The sequence below is a fragment of the Maniola hyperantus genome, chromosome Z (assembly GCF_902806685.2).
Source record: "Maniola hyperantus chromosome Z, iAphHyp1.2, whole genome shotgun sequence".
In the NCBI taxonomy this organism is placed as follows: domain Eukaryota; kingdom Metazoa; phylum Arthropoda; class Insecta; order Lepidoptera; family Nymphalidae; genus Maniola; species Maniola hyperantus.
In genome coordinates this window covers 153,480-173,234 of record NC_048564.1, presented here as the reverse complement: position 1 = coordinate 173,234, position 19,755 = coordinate 153,480, and the positions used below count along the sequence as shown (strand labels likewise).

Below are 19,755 nucleotides of genomic sequence, written 5' to 3'. Positions count from 1 at the left end.
TCTGGTATTATATTTTTTTAAATTAAATTTAATAAATCTTTTTTTTTTGCTTCGGATATAGGTCGGTTGCAGGTATATATTTTTTTAACACAGATGGAAATTCATCATGACCCTTTCTTTTTGTTCATGTACGAGTAGCTCTAGCTTTTCCTTCTTTACCGGTAACGTCAAAGTAATTAAAAGTCTCACTCATGTCATAATTGAAGTAAATTCTTTTGTCCCCCTTTACAAACTTCAGTCGTTTGATTTTAAGCCACTGCACTTTATTTTCTTCTTTGTCCCTATCTTTGTTATGAATAATTTTAGAAGCCAAATCTTTTTAATCATAAAACTCATGGTATTTAAACTCTTTTGTTTTGTATGGCTCCTTTACTATCTTCTTCTGTTGAACAGTATGTATTTTCCTACGCCTTGCACGTTTGCATATTGAATCCAGTCTTGCATTGAATATACTGATGTTTCCTTTTTTTGTGATTCAATAGCACTGTGCATAGAATCGGCCTCCATGTATGTATGTCCGGATTCTAAAAATTTTTGCTCTATAATCTGTAAATGATCAATATTCTGAACAGCCCACAAAAGAATTGCTGCCACATATTGATTCCTATTTTGACCTGAACAAGTATCAGAAAAAAGGCTTATTTCAGTTACATTTGCTGGAATACATTTAGTTAAATAATGTAATAAAATTGTTCCAATTTCGCAGCTACCTTTTTTACCGTTCAGTTCAGATCATAGAAAACAGTATGCATTATTAGGCAGACTTACCTCATAAACAGTGAGATTAAACACGCACAGTTTTCGAGAATAATACAACAGGCTCACTTTGCAATGAGGGATCTGAAGTACAGCCTGCAGATCAAATGAAACCGAAAGAAACTTAGGATCTTTGTTAGCTCTTTCCTTTTCCGCATTACAAACATTTTTCCTCTGGATATGCTCTTTATAATTTTCTTCTAATACTCCTTTTTTCTCTTCGTCAGCCTTTTCATAATTTGTACAAATTGTAGATTGATCTTTTTTCGGCACAAAAAAACTAAAATTGTACTCCGTGGCAAACACTCTCCGATAAGTAAGCTCATTTGTTGCTTATTAGTTTTTTTCTTGGCATAACTCATTGTACAATGTGTACATTTTTCTTATATTAAGATCTGCGCTCAAATACTTTCTGTTAGTATTTGTTCTTGTATAGTGAGATTCCATACATGGGAATGATTCTATGTGGCGACGAATTTCTTCCAAGATCTCTGGTTTAGTTTTGTTAGCCGGCTCGTGTTTTCCTCTACTGTCAATTGCATCAAAAGCACCAATACTATTGCGTTTGTTTATAGCGTCAAAGATTACAGATGACCTATGTTAAGAGTTTTCGTGAAAAACTTTTGGCAAACTTGTACTTTTGCGCCATTGTTTGTAAAGTAGCATTTTTTCGTGTAAGGTCTTTTTTCACGTTTATTTCTCACAGCAAGTAATCGCTTAGGGCGGTTTACTTCTATATGGGAAAGAATGAAATTTTTTCTACCCACGAAATCAAGCTGCCAGAAATGTCGACATATTTCGTTTCTAGCGTTCTCATCAACGATATCAGAGCATTTGTACTTACATTCAGAACACTTTATGTCCTTTGGAATCTTTGCTGGCCGCTCTTTAGAGCGAGACTTGTAGGGTAAACCATCAGCTCTTCTTTTTTTTGCTACGTTTACTGCCCAACATTCAGGATTAGATTTTCTCCACCTTTTCATAGGTTTAACTTTTTTCCACATATTATTTAAAATTTCCTGTAATATTAAATTAGCAATTTCTGATGACTCTTTTTGTCTTTTATTTTCTTCCCGTAGTAATTCAATTTTTTTTTCTAACAAACCATCGATTCCATCTTTATTTGACTGTAAACCTTCTCCTAGTAAATCTTGAAGGGTAATTAAGTCACCATCGTGATTTATGTCTGGGTTGGGAAGGGGAGGTAAATAGATAGGATCTTCGATATCAGATACATCACCAAATAAGCTTTCCATATCTATTTCGATTTCGTCACTGATTCATTCCGTAAAACTCTTGATACTGGTTGACGACCTGAAAAAACTCAACACTAATATACAAAAACGTAAGCAAGCAAAACAGTCTAAGTAAGCCTTACCTCTATAGAAGAGGATCACATTGCATTTCTTGTAGCGTGTAAAACAAAACAAACTCGCTTATTCTGTTCTGCCTGTCAATAAAACAAAGAACTCCGTTCGTTTTACCAATGAGAAACAAATAAGTACCAATATTTTGTTTTACCTGTTAATATAGAATACCATTATCTACAAGTGTTTTTGTGGGTGAAGAAAATAAATTGTTTTATTCCGTTGTCACTGTAATAAACATTTTATTTTGTTTTTTAAGAGTCCATATCAGTTTTTGCTTTTAAATTTATTCCAAAAATATGCTATATATTTTGTTTACCCAGAAGAAAAAACGGTTGTGAAAGCTTCGGCAGTTATATGGTTTTGCCAGATAGAAAATGCAACGAAAACTAAGTATCCTATGTTTCTAACTAATTTTTTCAAATTTTTGCACTTATTTGGTTCTGCCAGAATACCCTCGATATATTATATTGGAGCCTCTTTAACTCTAACTTCAAGGGAAAGGTTAAAAATTTCGAGTCAATGAATCTTTGACTTATCGAGGATTTCGAGATAACAATTATTCAATTTCGACTTATAGAGGCCTACTATGTTCCGTGTATGGTACTTCAATTCATAGAGTATACTGATTTATTTTAATAAAAAGAATGAACATAAAAATAGCAAACCAGTGTTCTATCAGACAGCACAAGAAGTAATGAATGACACTTTCAACGAAGCAAAGAAACATTGGTACGCATATGTGCGCAAAAATGTAAACAATAGTTGCTATTGGGATTTGGGAAGTTCCGCAGGACACAAAAAAATCACCCTGTATGCAAAATGATTCCTTGGAATTGGTTATTGAACGATTTTACTTCGAGACAAAGAGTCTTACAGACAGAATTTCGATTTACAGAGACTGAGATACAGAGATATGGAGTCCGCTAAATATAGTTCGAATTATAGAGCGTGATATGTAGGTATGAATAGTAACATCACAGGGAAATCATATTCACTTCGAGTTATAGCGTCTAAATAACTCGAGTTATAGGGTTTTTGTACGTCAACGGAAGGAAATTAGTAATTTCTTTGCCTTAGCGAGGATTTCGAGTTAACGGGGTTAGAGTTAAAGAGGCTCTACTGTAGTTATTAGTAAATAGTAAAGCTTTTTAATAAAGTGATAGTAGGTAATTAACAATGCAATAAGCTTTATAAAAGCAATTGATGCCCCCTTATCGTGTTACCTATCGGGTACTTGAAACATAGCAGATGCCGTGAAACAATATAAATCAAGATCAAAGTTATCAATTACATCACGTCTAAATATTATCGGATCGAACTATTGATGGATTGCAAGTGTATTGTGGCCGTAATGCTGCTAGTTGGTACTGCTGCAGGGTTGCCTTGCCACTTGCCACTTGCCAGCCCTAACGAGCTAGGGGCGGACTTGTTATATTACGTCGAACATCATCATCATGATCTAGATCAAAAAGGATATAATCTAAATATATAAAAGGAAAAGGTGACTTACTGACTGATCTATCAACGCACAACACAAACTACTGAATGAATATGATGCGGCTCGCAAATACTTAGCTATTACGATGTCGACTTCAACGAAGATCAAATTTTTGAAAATTCAACGTCTAAGGGGGTAAAATAGGGGTTTGAAATTTGTGTAGTCCACGCGGACCAAATCGCAGGCATTAACTAGTAGACACATAAATAGGGCATCATTTCACCGTTCCAGCTTATCTCTGAAATTTGCAAAGTGAAAAATCTGGATTAATTGGAATTATGAGAGGTTTATCATAAATTGCTATTAATTCCAATAACATTATTGGAAAAATAAAATGAAACCGCAACTAGCATAGTTTTTAGAAATCAGCAAATAAACCTTTACAAACAAACTTACTTTTGCGGTCCCAATGCAATGGCGGGCGGATTTGTTTTTGATACGGTATGAATATAAATTTCCCGTAGGTGTGATAATTCCTGGCGGTCCGCAATTTTTGATATATATTTAAAATTATTCAGTTTCCTTGAAGTGTAGGCAAGACACTATAAAAATAATAAAAATTTAGTACTTCACTGCACTACTTAGTAGTAGTAGTAATGTGGTAACCCTAACCGCACGTGAATGCATAGTGCAGGCCGGTACTCGTGCTGCTCAGGTAGTGCTGTTAGGTACTCGCGCCAGTAGATAACTATATAATAACTGCAGTTCGGAAATAGACTCGGCCTTGTGTCCCCGCGCCGCGCGCCGCCGCCGCGGCAGTCCGACAGTCAAACAGCTATTGTGTCACCGCGCACTACCGACTACCTACTTGCTAATGGCCGGTGCTCGTGTCACACGAGTAGATATTCTATCGTGTGCTCGTGTGCCGCGATTTCGTCTGCTTATTCATATATAATACAAGCTTATGCTCGCGACTTTGTCCGCGTGGACTCCACACATTTCAACCCCTGTTTCACCCCTTTAGGAATTGAATTTTCAAAAATTCTTTCTTAGCGGATGTCTACGTCATAATAGCTATCTGCATGTCAAATTAAAACGGTGAAGGAAAACATCACGAGGAAACCTGCATGCCTGAAAGTTCTCCATAATGTTCTCAGAGGTGTGTGAAGTCTACCAATCCGCATATGGCCAGCGTGGTAGACTACGGCCAAAACCCTTCTTACTCTGAGAGGACGCCCGTGCTCTGCAGTGAGCCGGCGATGGGTTGATCATGATGATGATGGCAAATTTCAGCCAGTCAGCCAGTCAGTTAGGCAGCTTTTCCTTTTACATATTATAGAATACTGCCGCGACTTCGTTCGCGTGGATTGGTTTAGGTTTTTAAAAAGACCATGGGAACTCTTTGTTTTTCCGGAATAAAAAGGAGCCTATGTTACTCTCCAGGTCTTTGACAGCCCCGGAAATACAAAGTGTTCCCACGGGAATTTTATATCCACGCGGAAGTTGCGAGCATCGTCTGCTCGGTACAGAGATAGCTTGCATTTGGCTGGAGACGGACACAAACTGCTTATTATCCCAGAAAAATTAAAGTGTTCCCGGGATTTTAAATATTAAATCTACGCGGATGAAATCGCGGTCATCCCCTAGTTATAAATGTGTACAAATATAATTTGATGAATGAATGTGAGCTTATCATGTTGAAACAGTGGCGTCGTTTGCCGTGTGATGTGTGATGTGTGATGTGTGATGTGTGATGTGTGATGTGTGATGTGTGATGTGTGATGTGTGATGTGTGATGTGTGATGTGTGATGTGTGATGTGTGATGTGTGATGTGTGATGTGTGATGTGTGATGTGTGATGTGTGATGTGTGATGTGTGATGTGTGATGTGTGATGTGTGATGTGTGATGTGTGATGTGTGATGTGTGATGTGTGATGTGTGATGTGTGATGTGTGATGTGTGATGAGGTAGACTGGGGGCAGTCGATACTATTGCTGCATGATTTAGGGCAATGCGGCTCTCGGTGCAATGACTCTACGTACAATGGGGCTTACGGAGCTTTTGCATTCCATCCTTATCGTATAAGTTGTCTGGAAGAGATCGCCAAGTGATAAGGCCGCCTTTACGCCTTAATTTGTGTATAGTGTAAATCTACACTAATATTATAAAGAGGAAAACTTTGTTTGTTTGTTTGTTTGTTTGTTTGTTTGTTTGTTTGTTTGTTTGTACTGAATAGGCTCAAAAACTACTGGACCGATTTTAAAAATTCTTTCACCATTCGAAAGCTACATTATCCACGAGTAACATAGGCTATATTTTATTTTGGAAAAAAAATAGGGTTCCGTAAGATATTTGGGTTTTTCGGACACAAGGTGTAAAAAATCAACCAGAAAAGTTACTTATTTTGCGTACGCTGCCTAAACTATAAAAGATAGAACCATAAAATGTTCTAATTAATTGTAGATCTTATAAATATCTACAAAAAAGTCCGCGACACACTATACCCATCTATGTCGAGTGAGGCACAGCAACCATTTTTTTATTTAAAAATCTTGAATTTTTTTTGGACTACATTTAAACGCGTTTATTTTACTCATGCTATTAATCCTTATCAAAATAAATGATTTCATCACTAAGAACAGTTTATGGAGATAATATTTGGTCTTTGAATGATTAAAATTGGACGTTTGGTTTTGAAGTTATGGCGAAATTAAAATATTATATTATATAAAGAGGTAATGTCGTTAAGTTTGTTTGTAGGGGGTAATCTTTAGAACTACTGAACCGATTTTAAAAATTCTTTCACCAGTAGAAAGCTACATTATTCCTGAGTGACATAGGCTATACGGGATCTTTAAAAACCTAAATCTACGCGGGCGAAGCCGCGGGGATCAGCTAGTCTACACTAATATTATAAAGAGGAAAACTTTGTTTGTTTGTTTGTTTGTTTGTTTGTTTGTTTGTTTGTTTGTTTGTTTGTTTGTACTGAATAGGCTCAAAAACTACTAGACCGATTTTAAAAATTCTTTCACCATTCGAAAGCTACATTATCCACGAGTAACATAGGCTATATTTTATTTTGGAAAAAAATAGGGTTCCGTAAGATATTTGGGGTTTTCGGACACAAGGTGTAAAAAATCAACCAGAAAAGTTACTTATTTTGCGTACGCTGCCTAAACTATAAAAGATAGAACCATAAAATGTTCTAATTAATTGTAGATCTTATAAATATCTACAAAAAAGTCCGCGACACACTATACCCATCTATGTCGAGTGAGGCACAGCAACCATTTTTTTATTTAAAAATCTTGAATTTTTTTTGGACTACATTTAAACGCGTTTATTTTACTCATGCTATTAATCCTTATCAAAATAAATGATTTCATCACTAAGAACAGTTTATGGAGATAATATTTGGTCTTTGAATGATTAAAATTGGACGTTTGGTTTTGAAGTTATGGCGAAATTAAAATATTACGATTTCTGCTGCACGGCCCGTTGTATTATATTATATAAAGAGGTAATGTCGTTAAGTTTGTTTGTAGGGGGTAATCTTTAGAACTACTGAACCGATTTTAAAAATTCTTTCACCAGTAGAAAGCTACATTATTCCTGAGTGACATAGGCTATACGGGATCTTTAAAAACCTAAATCTACGCGGGCGAAGCCGCGGGGATCAGCTAGTATTATATAAAGAGGTAATGTCGTTAAGTTTGTTTGTAGGGGGTAATCTTTAGAACTACTGAACCGATTTTAAAAATTCTTTCACCAGTAGAAAGCTACATTATTCCTGAGTGACATAGGCTATACGGGATCTTTAAAAACCTAAATCTACGCGGGCGAAGCCGCGGGGATCAGCTAGTATTAAATATTTTTAAAGTCGACCAACCTACTCCTGGAGATGGTTTGTTGAGGCATGCATTCTGGAATGGATCTCATGGGACTATGGAGACATTTAACCATAATTCATAGCATATTATATAATACTACCTAAATATACCCGTTTTACGTTTATTCCAGATTTTAATTCCGGAGGGTTCCGCACAAATAGATTTAGTTACTTACTAGGTAAATAAATATTTGTTGGCAGAGTTGGCCGGTCTTGACCAACAATAGGGATTTGCCTTTCAGACAAGTGTGAGGCGTGCGGACGGTCAGGACGTTTTCTATTTATAAAAATATGCGACACACAGACGAACTTTATCTGCGAGAATGAAATGAGAAATCCATCCCTCCAGTGCATCCACGAGCTGCCCAGTTGAGCATCTGATTCTGAAGTGAATTACATACAGCTGCTAGGGATAAGACGTGATAACCAATTTCCGCCCTGAAATGGCATTCCACCTCCGATTCATCCCCTCCACAAGAAGCTTTAACTGCTGCCTCAGTTTGGTTAATACTTGTACCTATTTGCTATTCTATTAGGGTTCCGTACCTCAAAATAAACTGAACCCTTATAGGATCACTTTGTTGTCTGTCTGTCTGTCTGTCAAGAAACCTACAGGGTACTTCCCGTTGACTTAGTTTCATGAAATTTGGCAGGTAGGTAGGTCTTATAGCAGACATAAGGGGAAAAATCTGAAAACCGTGAATTTAGGGTTACATCTGGGCATCGACTCGGCGTTCCGCGCGCCCGCGCCCACGCGCTGCCACCACGCCACAGGTACGGGACACAGGGACCTCATCGCAGCACCATAACAAACGACCATATACAACGTCTTTTACACACACTAAGTATTAGAACAAGTTTAACCGCCGCGCTGGTTTCCGGGCAGTACTTGCCCTACGACACTGTCTTCACGATCGGAATGATCAAGGAGCGCTCGCCACGGCTCCCACGCACCACACACACAGCACCAGGTTTCCACAGATTTTCAATTTTTATAAATGTATATAATATCATATACTAGCTGATGCCTGCGATTTCATCCGTGTTAGTTCTTAAAATCCCGTGGGGAGTCACGACTATACCCAAGCATAAAATCACGTCAATCCATTGCTTGCGACTTGACCGAACACCAAACCGAGAAGCAAATAAATTAACAAACTAACACAATTTCGTATTAACAATATGGAATATTGTGAATTAATCTTACAATATAGATCACGATTTTTAAATCGGTTTGATGAAAACTATTAACTCCACAACGCATTGTTTTCATAGTAACTATATAACTATATAACTAACGGTTTGCCCATCTGAATCGTGCAGTCAGAAGAGACAGGAATCGGACCGACACCACAGTCGTCAACTCACATGCCACCTTCCTCATAATCTGTACAAATCTGCTTGCGGAATCAGTCTCTTCAATAGTGAAAACTAAAAGAAAATCCATATAGGTAATCATTTAATATATATAACTATATAATAAAACTCGACGGAGAGACATTGTTTTATATTAAGAGATTGTAAAATTTACATGAATAGGTATAGGTACCCAATGTTTTCATGTTAGTTATTTCATCTCATATTGGGAAAGATAGGCGCTTATCAAGTTAAGCACTAATGTGAGTAGAAGAGTATAAAAATTGTAAAACCATTTAACATTAGACATGGTTTATTTATTTATTAGTTGAAATAACTTTACTTTTAAATTTAGTAGTTTTTTCTCAAAAATAATTTTTTTTTAAGAAATGAAATTATTTATTTGCTAAATATGTGTAGTTTATAAAGGTCTTAATATAATATAAATAGTCCCCGCATATTTACTGACACTTCAGCATGCAAATATTAATATTTTCCCAGACAACTTTTCAACCATTTTCGCGCTTGATTTCGATGAAAATCATCTTGCCTCTCACCTTTCTCATACAATGCTAGGTGAAAAGCAAACAGGTAAACCCACGTGCGCCGGCAACTTCAATCGAGCGTACTGCGTGCCCTTAACCCTGTAAATTCCACTAAATTGACAGATATCTAAGAGTAATGCCGTCCTTTACCTCACAGAACATTGAGACAAGGACGGCATGAATCAAATCATTCATGTAGGACAAGTTGCGTGTCTCGTGCTACGTCGGTGAGTCTACCTACTGACTAGTTAAGAGTTAGTATGTATATCAGTGTGTTCCCCAGTCGGCAGTCCCCACCCTTAATGGGTAACCGCGATAAAAATAGGAAGGTATAGGGGTTTAAAATTTTATAATTTGTAAATTTCTGGTCTGGTCTGGGGGGAGGTGGCTAGTTACCACCCTATCGGCCAAGCCGTGCCGCCAAGCGATTTAGCGTTCCGGTACGATGCCGTGTAGAAACCAAAAAGGCTTAACTTCCAGGTTAGCCCGCTTCCATCTTAGACTGAATCGTCACTTACCACCAGGTGAGATTGCAGTCAAGGGCTAACTTGTAACTGAATAAAAAAAATAGCCAAGTGCGAGTCTAGCTCGCGCACCGATGGTTCCGTACTACAGTTGCATTTTTTCGACTTTTATTAGGATATATGTACAACCTGATTCGCAACATGATCTTTATTAACACCTAATAACTAATAACACATAATAACTACACAGAATATAAATACAGAAAAGTGCAAAATCACTAGGTACTACTAGTGTCTAGCTATTGTGTATAAGTCCCGCAAATTGCTATTGCGCTGGAACCATGTCTCATTAACATCTAAATGACGTTATTTTGACGTCAGCCGAAATAAAAATATAACCATCAGCTCGAAATTTCAGTCTAGTGCTGACGTCACTACAATGACCACCACGCGCATTAGCAATTTGCGGGACTTACCCTGTAATTAAATATGTGGCTACTAGCCTTCCTGCTTATTATCACCAAATCACCCCCTGTGCCTTGGTCTGGCGCCTGATCTTTCTCCGGTCATGTCGGATCGCCTTCCCTTTGCACATACACTGGTACACTATACTCATGCATAGTCGACATTGGGGCCGATTCTCTTGTACACCATCTCTAAACTAAACTAAATGAACAGGTCTGAATCTACTGCTATCCTTTTCCGCGAGCAACATTATGACAGGGATAGCAATAGATTCAGATGTGTCATTTTACTTTAGACAATGTCCACAGTCCGGCCGTGTTTACACTGGCAGGTACAGACTGAGTGGAGCAGGGTGGTCGCGGCCTTACTTTTCATCGATGACTACGGAATCGTGAATATATAAACATCGAAATGAAAATATTCATTCTTTGGCTCGACTCGGTTGTGAGTGTCGCTTTTGAATTTGCGTTATTTACCATAACAACACAATCTGCCTATTTTTAAGCGACTTTATAAAAATCCTTTAGCCCCCTTACTTTTGTGTATTCTATCTAAATATTATATAAACGGAAAAGGTGATGAGTGATGACTAACTGACTGACTGATTGATCTATCAACGCACAGCTCAAACGACTGGATGGGTCCGGCTGGAATTTGACATGCAGATAGCTATTATGATGTAGGCATCCGCTAAGAAAGAATTTTTGAGAAATTCAACCCCTAAGGGAATACAATAGGGGTTTGCTAGTACATAAAGAGCTGGAAACAGTCGTACGAGTCGACGACGCACCCATACAAGTTCAGTAAGCGGCCGTGTACCTACCTACTTAGTACAAATTAATTTTGCCAAGTTTTAGATCGGAAGCCGCCGCCTCATTGACGTCTTCTCTTGAGCGGATTTAAGCAATATTCGTTTCATTTCGATACGGGACCAATTACTGTATACCTACCTACCTATAGTACGCGAAAGCTCGAGGTGGCAATCGGGGTATGAGGCGGGGGAACACCCCGCACAACAGCGCGGGGGCTGTGTGGGTGTGCACCCCGATTGCCATCTCAACCTGTCGCTTGCTATAGCTACCCTTTGAACAGAGAGTATAGTTGAGGAGCTGGCGAACAAAACAGTTTACCTGATGCTGATTACCTACACTTTTGATCGAAATACGTTTTTTAAATCTGGAAGTTTTTAGCCCACTGAATACAAACCTAAACTCATTTCCAAGCGAAACGGCCTAAAACTGCTACATTAAGTCCAAAGTGCGTGATTTCGATCAAAAAGGTATAATTTCATTCAGTTCTTTGCTGCTGCTGTAAAATTTGATTGCAATTACGCCGTTTTGTTCGCAAGCTCTTGATATCGCCTGTCCGTGTCTGTGAGTCTACTTGCGTGATTTGCACTTATCCCTCCTTCCGTCTAGTTATTTCTTGTTTCTCTTCTTCCTTTAGTTTGAGCTTCAGCTTCTTATTACATCTGATTACTTCATATATCAAATATCGTATTATAAACCAATTATCTCAAGGCTAACTAACACAAGCTTCAATCTAAATATTATGAAGTAGAATTGAAAATACTTTAATTTAATTAATATAGATATTTGATATAGAAAGCGAGCGCCTGTCTGAATATTCTCCGCAAATACTTGTTGCTAAAACTTAGCAACTTTATTTTATTTTAATTTCTGTTGTGTTGTAGATTTCAATTTTCTTGGGCTGACTTACTCGCTGTAATCTGCCAAAACAGACAAATAAACTGTAGATATGGTATAACGTGCAGCAGGCGATATGTATCGCCCGCCCTCCCACTACTAAACTTACTGGAAAAGCAAGTAATTGCAATTGCGAAGTTACAACTGTGACTGTGACAATAATATTTTGTGCATAGTGGAGTGTACATCTCCTGAGGATGCTCTAGTGTCGGAGTGACTGTCAGCGTGTTCTGGAAGATTTGTGTGGTGTTGCTTGCTTTTCCTCCTTCTTTGGTAGTGGGGGGGGGGGAGGCGAGCGGTACATATCGTTTGTTGTACTTTGTACCATACACGTTAATCTGTTTTAGCGGATTATAGCTAATTATATTAAGCTGAAAGTTTCTTGACAGACAAATCGCATGAACTTTTGTGGTTCGACCTATGACTCGAACCCGGACCCTCGCGAATGTAGCAAAGAGCCGTCACTGGAGCAACGAACAATAATAACAATCGCTCCACATAAAGCACGCTCATCGAGCATGCTCGTCGAGCGTGCACACGCATCTCTATAGACTGCACGAAAATATTTCCGGTCATCTGAAATCAAGCGGGAATTTTGTAATTAATCTGCGAAAAATAACAATAGGTATGGCGTATACTCGCATCGAGATGAATTTTGAAACGGAAGCTTTTTCATTTCCAATCGTCCTTGTTTACCGAAACACAGGCTGGAGATATTCCACCTATCAGTCAGACTATCAGTCAGACTATCAGTGGGCCACAGAGGTTAGTACGGACAGGTTGAAATGGCACCTACACCTACGGCAGTACGCGTGTCCACTGCAGTGGACAAAGGCCTGAGTAGAGCTCACCACCGCACGCGCCGCCTCCGCTTCGGTTAAATCGAATTTGTCTTGTGTGTTGCATTCGACGCTTTTTAGGGTTCCGTATCTCCAGAGCGAAAAAGGAACCCTTAAAGGATTTCCTACTTCGTTGTCTGTTGGTTTATTGGTTTGTCCTTCAATCTCGTCAGAACAGAGCAACGGATCAACGTGACTTTTTGCATGGGTATAATTAAAGACCTGGAGAGTGACATATTACCTTTTCTACCGGAAAATCAGAGTTTCCACGGGCTTTTTAAAACCAAAATCCACGCCAACGAAGTTGCGGGCATCAGTGGCTCCCATTGGAATGTCAACCAATCAAGGTCAGTATTCCACTGAGAGCCAAACTACACTTGTCTGGAGCGCGCTGCGGATAAACCCCTCTTAATTAAAGGCGGCTTCCATCTGACTTCATCAGGCTACCTACGTGTTTATGTATTGTGATTGATAAAAATACTTTTCATTTAGTTATCAATAGTGAAGGTGTCGGGCCATTGTGTTTATGTCCTTTCTGCTCGCCTGTACAAGCCGCGCGTGTACAAGCTTATGTACTTTCTGCTCGCCTGTACAAGCCGCGCGTGTACAAGCTTATGTACTTTCTGCTCGCCTGTACAAGCCGCGCGTGTACAAGCTTATGTACTTTCTGCTCGCCTGTACAAGCCGCGCGTGTACAAGCTTATGTACTTTCTGCTCGCCTGTACAAGCCGCGCGTGTACAAGCTTATGTACTTTCTGCTCGCCTGTACAAGCCGCGCGTGTACAAGCTTATGTACTTTCTGCTCGCCTGTACAAGCCGCGCGTGTACAAGCTTATGTACTTTCTGCTCGCCTGTACATTGTAGAAGCCTCCTTCCAAAGAAGCTTACAGCCTCTTCAGTTAGAGATGTGCTCATTACAGAGCATTACCGCGAGCGCACAATACTCCATAATATTCCATACGCGGGAGACATTGTTGCTTTAGTTCGGTTCTTGCATCGCGACACGTCTAGCGCAGTGGCGGCAGTGGCGGCAGTGGCGGCAGTGGCGGCAGTGGCGGCAGTGGCGGCAGTGGCGGCAGTGGCGGCAGTGGCGAGCTCGGTCGCCTTGTACTAGTATAAAACCTACCCACTGCAAAATTTCATGCAACTATGTTAACGGGAAGACAGACAGACAACAAGTGGGTCCCTTTTTTCCTATTGAGGTACGGAACCCTAAAAACCGTTCCTTCGATCAAAATTTAAGAATGTACAAAATATAATTCAATCAGTTATAGTACGCGACAGGTCGTGATGGCAATCGGGGTATGAGGCGGGGGGACGCCCCGCAAACACGCACTATCCCGCACCGGGTTAGTGCGGGGGCTGTGCGGATGTGCGAAGCGTAACCACCCCGATTGTCATCTCGACGTACTGTACCGTTTTTTACATAGGTAATAATTTCTACATGGACTCTACGTGGCTAGCTACGATTGATTATGATGAAATATGAAACCAATTAAGGGTTCAAACCTGCTATGACCCTTCCGAGCAGTCTTCGACCGATGAGTCGGTGGGTCGCGGGTCGCGGCCGTGACTCGTAAGTCGTATCTCAATAACAAAGAGACTGTACAATGCCTACATAATATGTACATAATATTATTTTACATTCGATTTTGGGTGTTACCATAAACATTTGCATTCTCGTACCGAATGGAATGGAATGCGTTGCGAAACCGCGGGAGAGATATCCGCTCACATCTCGATATCGAATAACTGGGTGCCGGTGAAAGTGCGAGCCTGAAACGCAGACAGAGGTAACGCTCCTGTCGGGAAGTGTCGCACGAACCTGATGTACATACAATTGTAGTCCGTAAAGAATGATTCCTCACGCGCCATTTTAACTCTATGGGTCAACTGTCATGTAAAAAGGCCACAATTAAACTTGCCGGGTTCCGTATTGAACCAAGAAACCCTTATAGTTTCGTCCGACCGTCTCTGTTGAAAAATCTGAAAAACTTTACAATATTAGCACGTTATAATCATAGAGCCATCACCAACCCACTGCGGAGAATAGGTCTCCTCTCAGAATGAGAAGAGTTTAGGCCTTGTTCCACAACTCTTGCCGAGTGTGAATTGCGACTTCACACATCTTCGACCCTTCTTACGATGGAGAATTGGCAGGCCTTCTTCGACGTTAACGCAAGTTACTTGCTTAAAACGCAAACTGTCAAAAAGTGGAGAGGCACGACGTGACGACAAGAAGACGTGGACGAAGTCGCGGCGAGAGGCTAGTCGGCGAGGAACGTGAGCGGTCAGTGGTACAGGCTCCGTGCGCCGGCGCCGCCCGCGCGGTTCCGTGCAGTGAAAGTGTATATTTTTGAGAAAGGAAAAGTAGTTTATTTTTTGTGCTAAGAGCCAATCTGCCCCCCTCCCCCCCCTCCCCCCTCCCCCCCCCCCCCCTCCCCCCCTCCCCCCTCGCCACGAAAGTGAAACCGGCTCGCTCAACTTTCGGCCGCAACTTCGGCTCAAAGACAATGGTTATCGCCGATCTTTGATGAAAGCCATGATATTTTTTCGGTAATTAAATATATTATTGTACGCGCGGATTTTTTGTTTCGGACGTCTTGGTTTTATTTTAGCGCGCTTTTGTTTTTAGGTCAAACACTTTGTGGTACGTACTTAGGGAGATACTGTCGCAGGGCCCCGTCGGTCGCGTGGTTACACTGCTAGCATATCGAGGTCCTGGATTTGATTTCTGCGTCGCTCGGGCCAAAAATAGTTAGGTATTGGGGTTTTCTGTCAGGAAATTGTCAGTACTTGCCCGCAGTGTGAAATTTGGTGGTTTTCCATTCCCATGCCTCAAAGAGTGCGTAAAGGAGTCGATCGGCCTTGCGCCCTATCTCTCTCTGGTCGTGTCGGGTGGCCGTCCCACTGGGCTGTAGTAGAGAATGCACATCACTTGAGCACTACATCTCCTGCGCAGATGCTAATCTCTGTTGAGGTTAACATTATTGTTACTAAAATAGTACAATACTATAACTTGTACTACTTTAAATATAAAAAAAATAACTAACTGACTAGGTAATAGAGTTCCTGCTTGGCTTCGGTGGAATTTCTGGTAATCTATACTTATAAGTTATACTATACTATGTACCTATTATAGAGAATACCTACAGTCTTACATGCGAAATATCATGTTCGTAGAGCCGTACTATGATGTCACTGTGCAGTCAGCAGTGTATTACATTCCTTGTATATAACCATTGACGACGGACCCACGTATATAACTATAAACAAGTACATTGCTTACTCGTTATTGTGTGTGTGTGTGTGTGTACGTTTGGGCATGTGGGTTCAAGTTCGCACCACGATAGTAGAGGGTTATCTCCCCTCCGCCTCCCCCGCCCGCCCCCGCCCGCCTCGCGTGCGTGTGCGCATCTAATGCGGACGTCGAGTGATCTGATTGCTTCTGTTTGATTTTGATTTTTGGGGTCCCATATCGTAATAAGAATACCGGTCAAGTGCGAATCAGTCACACAACATTGTACAAGATTATATACTTTTAAATGACTTAATTTATTTTTAACTTACATTGGCTGACAGTTTTAAAATTTTATTATAATAATATGTTTGACAAAAAAATACCTATGTTCATTGTAAAAAGAACCAAAATGGGGGGGAGTAGAAAAAAAAAGTTGGGTTATCTACTAGGCCAAGCGGGCTATCTTGTAAGACAGGTATTTATGTAAATAAATTCCTTTCCAATGTACGGAACCATCGGGCGGCAAGTGTGAGCCGCACTTGCTCGGTTTTTTCTATTGTCTCCTGGATTAGTAAAATAAAAGTAGTTTCCATTTGTAATGGCAATAGGTGACAGGTGTGCGCGTGAGTGCGTCTGCGTAATGCAGTGTTTATACAACAACGCCAGCCACCTGTACGAGAGCCACTGCCTTCAATAGCCTTGTTTGGAAACTAATGTTTCAGTTTATAGCCACTCTTTTTCTTTATTTTATTTCCCATGGTCAGAAAAATGTTTAACGTCGTCGGTACGTAGGTACGAGTATATCATGTAACTGTGAGACGGACCCTTAAATTGTTTTTGACCGTAGATTATTAAAAATTTAAATTCACAGTTAATTTTAAAATTCATTTCTCCTTTACAAACTTTTTTCCATGTACCTACTTAATACGCAGATTTGATTCTACCCGATTCTATTCTGATTTGATGACCTCCCTGGCGCAGTGGTGAGCGCTGTGGTCTTAATAGTGGGAGGTCCCGGGTTCGATTCCTGGCAGGGGTTTGGAATTTTATAATTTCTAAATTTCTGGTCTGGTCTGGTGGGAGGCTTCGGCCGTGGCTAGTTACCACCCTACCGGCAAAGCCGTGCCGCCAAGCGATTTAGCGTTCCGGTACGATGCCGTGTAGAAACCAAAGGGGTATGGGTTTAATAAAAAATTGCCATACCCCTTCCAGGTTAGCCCGCTATCATCTTAAACTGCATCATCACTTACCACCAGGTGAGATTGCAGTCAAGGGTTAACTTGTATCTGAATAAATAAATAAATATTGATTTATCTCTCCGTTATCTATGTCCAACAATAATGAAGTAATTATTATTAATTCCAACAGTTACCACTTATTATGATCCTTGAAACATCTCTTTTTTAGGAACTGTTTGTGATTTAGAGGTAACTCTTAGTGTAGGTATAAATAAACTACAAAAATGCAAAAGTAGTAATCCCGTCGAGGCAGACTTAATAATAATTAATTTCAAATGTTAATTTAAAAATATTGATTAGTTAGTGAGCTCTGAGTGAGTAGGTATGTTCCGCCATATTGTAGGAACACGCACCGCCACGTGCTAACAGGAGTCATGATCAATATATCGCCGGCTCACTACTGAGATCGGGTCTCCTCTCAGTACGAAAACGGTTCACGCTGGCAAAGTGCGGATTTCGAGAATACTATGGAGAACTCTTAGGAATGCAGGTTTCCTCGTAATGTTTTTCTTTACCATCAAATCAAGTGATATCTAATTCCTTAAAACGCATAAAACGAAAACGAGAGGTGCGTGCCCGGAATCGAACCTCGAACTCCCCGACTAGGAAGCTGCTATCACTGCCTACCATGAAATACGAATACTGTTTAAAAAAAGTAGTAAAAGGTAGTAGGTGGCCTAGGTAGGTCGAGCATCGCGCTCTACCAAAACACCATTGTTGCGGCGATGCTGATAACAGCGCGCGCCTGCTCGCTGCCAGCCAGTAGCCTTGCAGTTAGGTATCCTACGTTTACAGTCTAGGGAAATCTAAAATAGGTACTTGAGGAAACTATAGTTGGTAGGATTTTTATAACGAATTAAGAGTAAAGAGGTACATTATTAGATACAAACTAAAACTACACTCAGCTGCAGTCAAATCCACGCTCTTTTATCATTTACATAATCTTCAATCGTATAGTATGCTTATTTCAGAAGCATAAAATTTATAGATTTTTTTTAACTTGTGCAAAGGCTAGTCGAAATTGATTGCGGAATTTAGTCCATACTAATATTATAAATCCGAAAGTGTGTCTGTCTGTCTGTCTGTCTGCTTGCTTTTCAAGGCCCAACCGTTTAACCGATTTTAATGAAATTTGGTACAGAGTTAGCTTACATCCCGGGGAAGGACATAGGCTTTTTATCCCGGAAAATTAACGAGTTCCCACGGGATTTTTAAAAACCTATATCCACGCGGACGAAGTCGCGGGCATCCTCTAGTTATAAATAAAGGATTACACCCATTTCCACAATGACTTTCGGATCTTCTTGAGGTGGAGTCGCAAGCCTTCACTTCAACTATTGACACGTTTGTTACATTGTAGAGTAGGTATAGTAGAGTGTAGTCACTTTTGAAGTTAACGTCAACTGTAAAACTGTCATTTAATATGGAGATTTGTGTTCACTGTAAAGGTATATGATTTGATAGTTACGTACCTACCATTTACGTAAATTAGGCACAGTTAACGTTAACTTGAAAAAATACTCTTTGGGGCCCTGTTGTTCAAAAATATTGTTTGAAATTGGATCCTGTTCGAAGCGAAGTCGTTAGTTAAGTTAACAACGGATAGATATCTATATATGTATTCCTTCTGTTTTCGGTCTGTTAATAAAAATAATAAAAGCACCTCCATACAAAACTAAAAATGTAGTTGTTAATCCGTAATACAATATTATGTAGGAAATGAAACAATTTGATATTGTACATATAAACATATTATATTTATCGTACATAATTATATTATACAAACATTAAACTACACTTTGTTATTAATAAATAAATGTAGTAATAAGTTAAGTAGTAATAATAATAGTATGAAATACTTAGTAATATTCTGTTAAGTAATATTATGTGGTTAGGTAGGTAGTATAGTAGTATAGTAGTAGTAATACAAACATTTGTAACATGTGTAAATGCAACGATAGAGGATGAACTGGACCTCGATAAAAAAAACTAGATATAGCTTAAGTTAAGGTTAGTTTAGATTATTATACATTGGAGTTAAAGATGTTGCAATGTAAATAGCAACAGGTTAAAATGACATTAATTTAAAATACAATGTAGGTATTCGTAATGTTTTGTAAAGGAATCCCCCGAATGACACGATCGGATCCATTTCCCATTCCGCCATACAGAAGAATTCAACGCGCGACATTCCACTCCTCACATGCAGGAACGTCGCCCAAATGATTGCTCGTGTTTACTCGGTGACTGCTGCTCTCTGTGTGATGAACGGTGATGTTTATGGGAGCATCATCACACGTGTGATGAACGGTGATGTAGTCTAGCATCAAACTCTGAACGCTATGGCAGTTTAAACCCATACTAAAGGGAGAGGGGCTAGCCTCCTACTGGGGGGATCGGGGTTCGATCCCGATCCCGATCGATATACAAAAAAATACCACTTGCCT

The 19,755-nt window shown here is 39.7% G+C and overlaps 1 protein-coding gene across 1 annotated transcript in view; it reads left to right on the top strand.

Annotated features, from left to right (window-relative positions):
- The window catches only part of Pdp1 (PAR-domain protein 1), a 214,250-nt gene that overhangs the window by 143,203 nt on the left and 51,292 nt on the right, over positions 1-19,755 (top strand). The gene's annotated exons all lie outside the window — the stretch shown is intronic.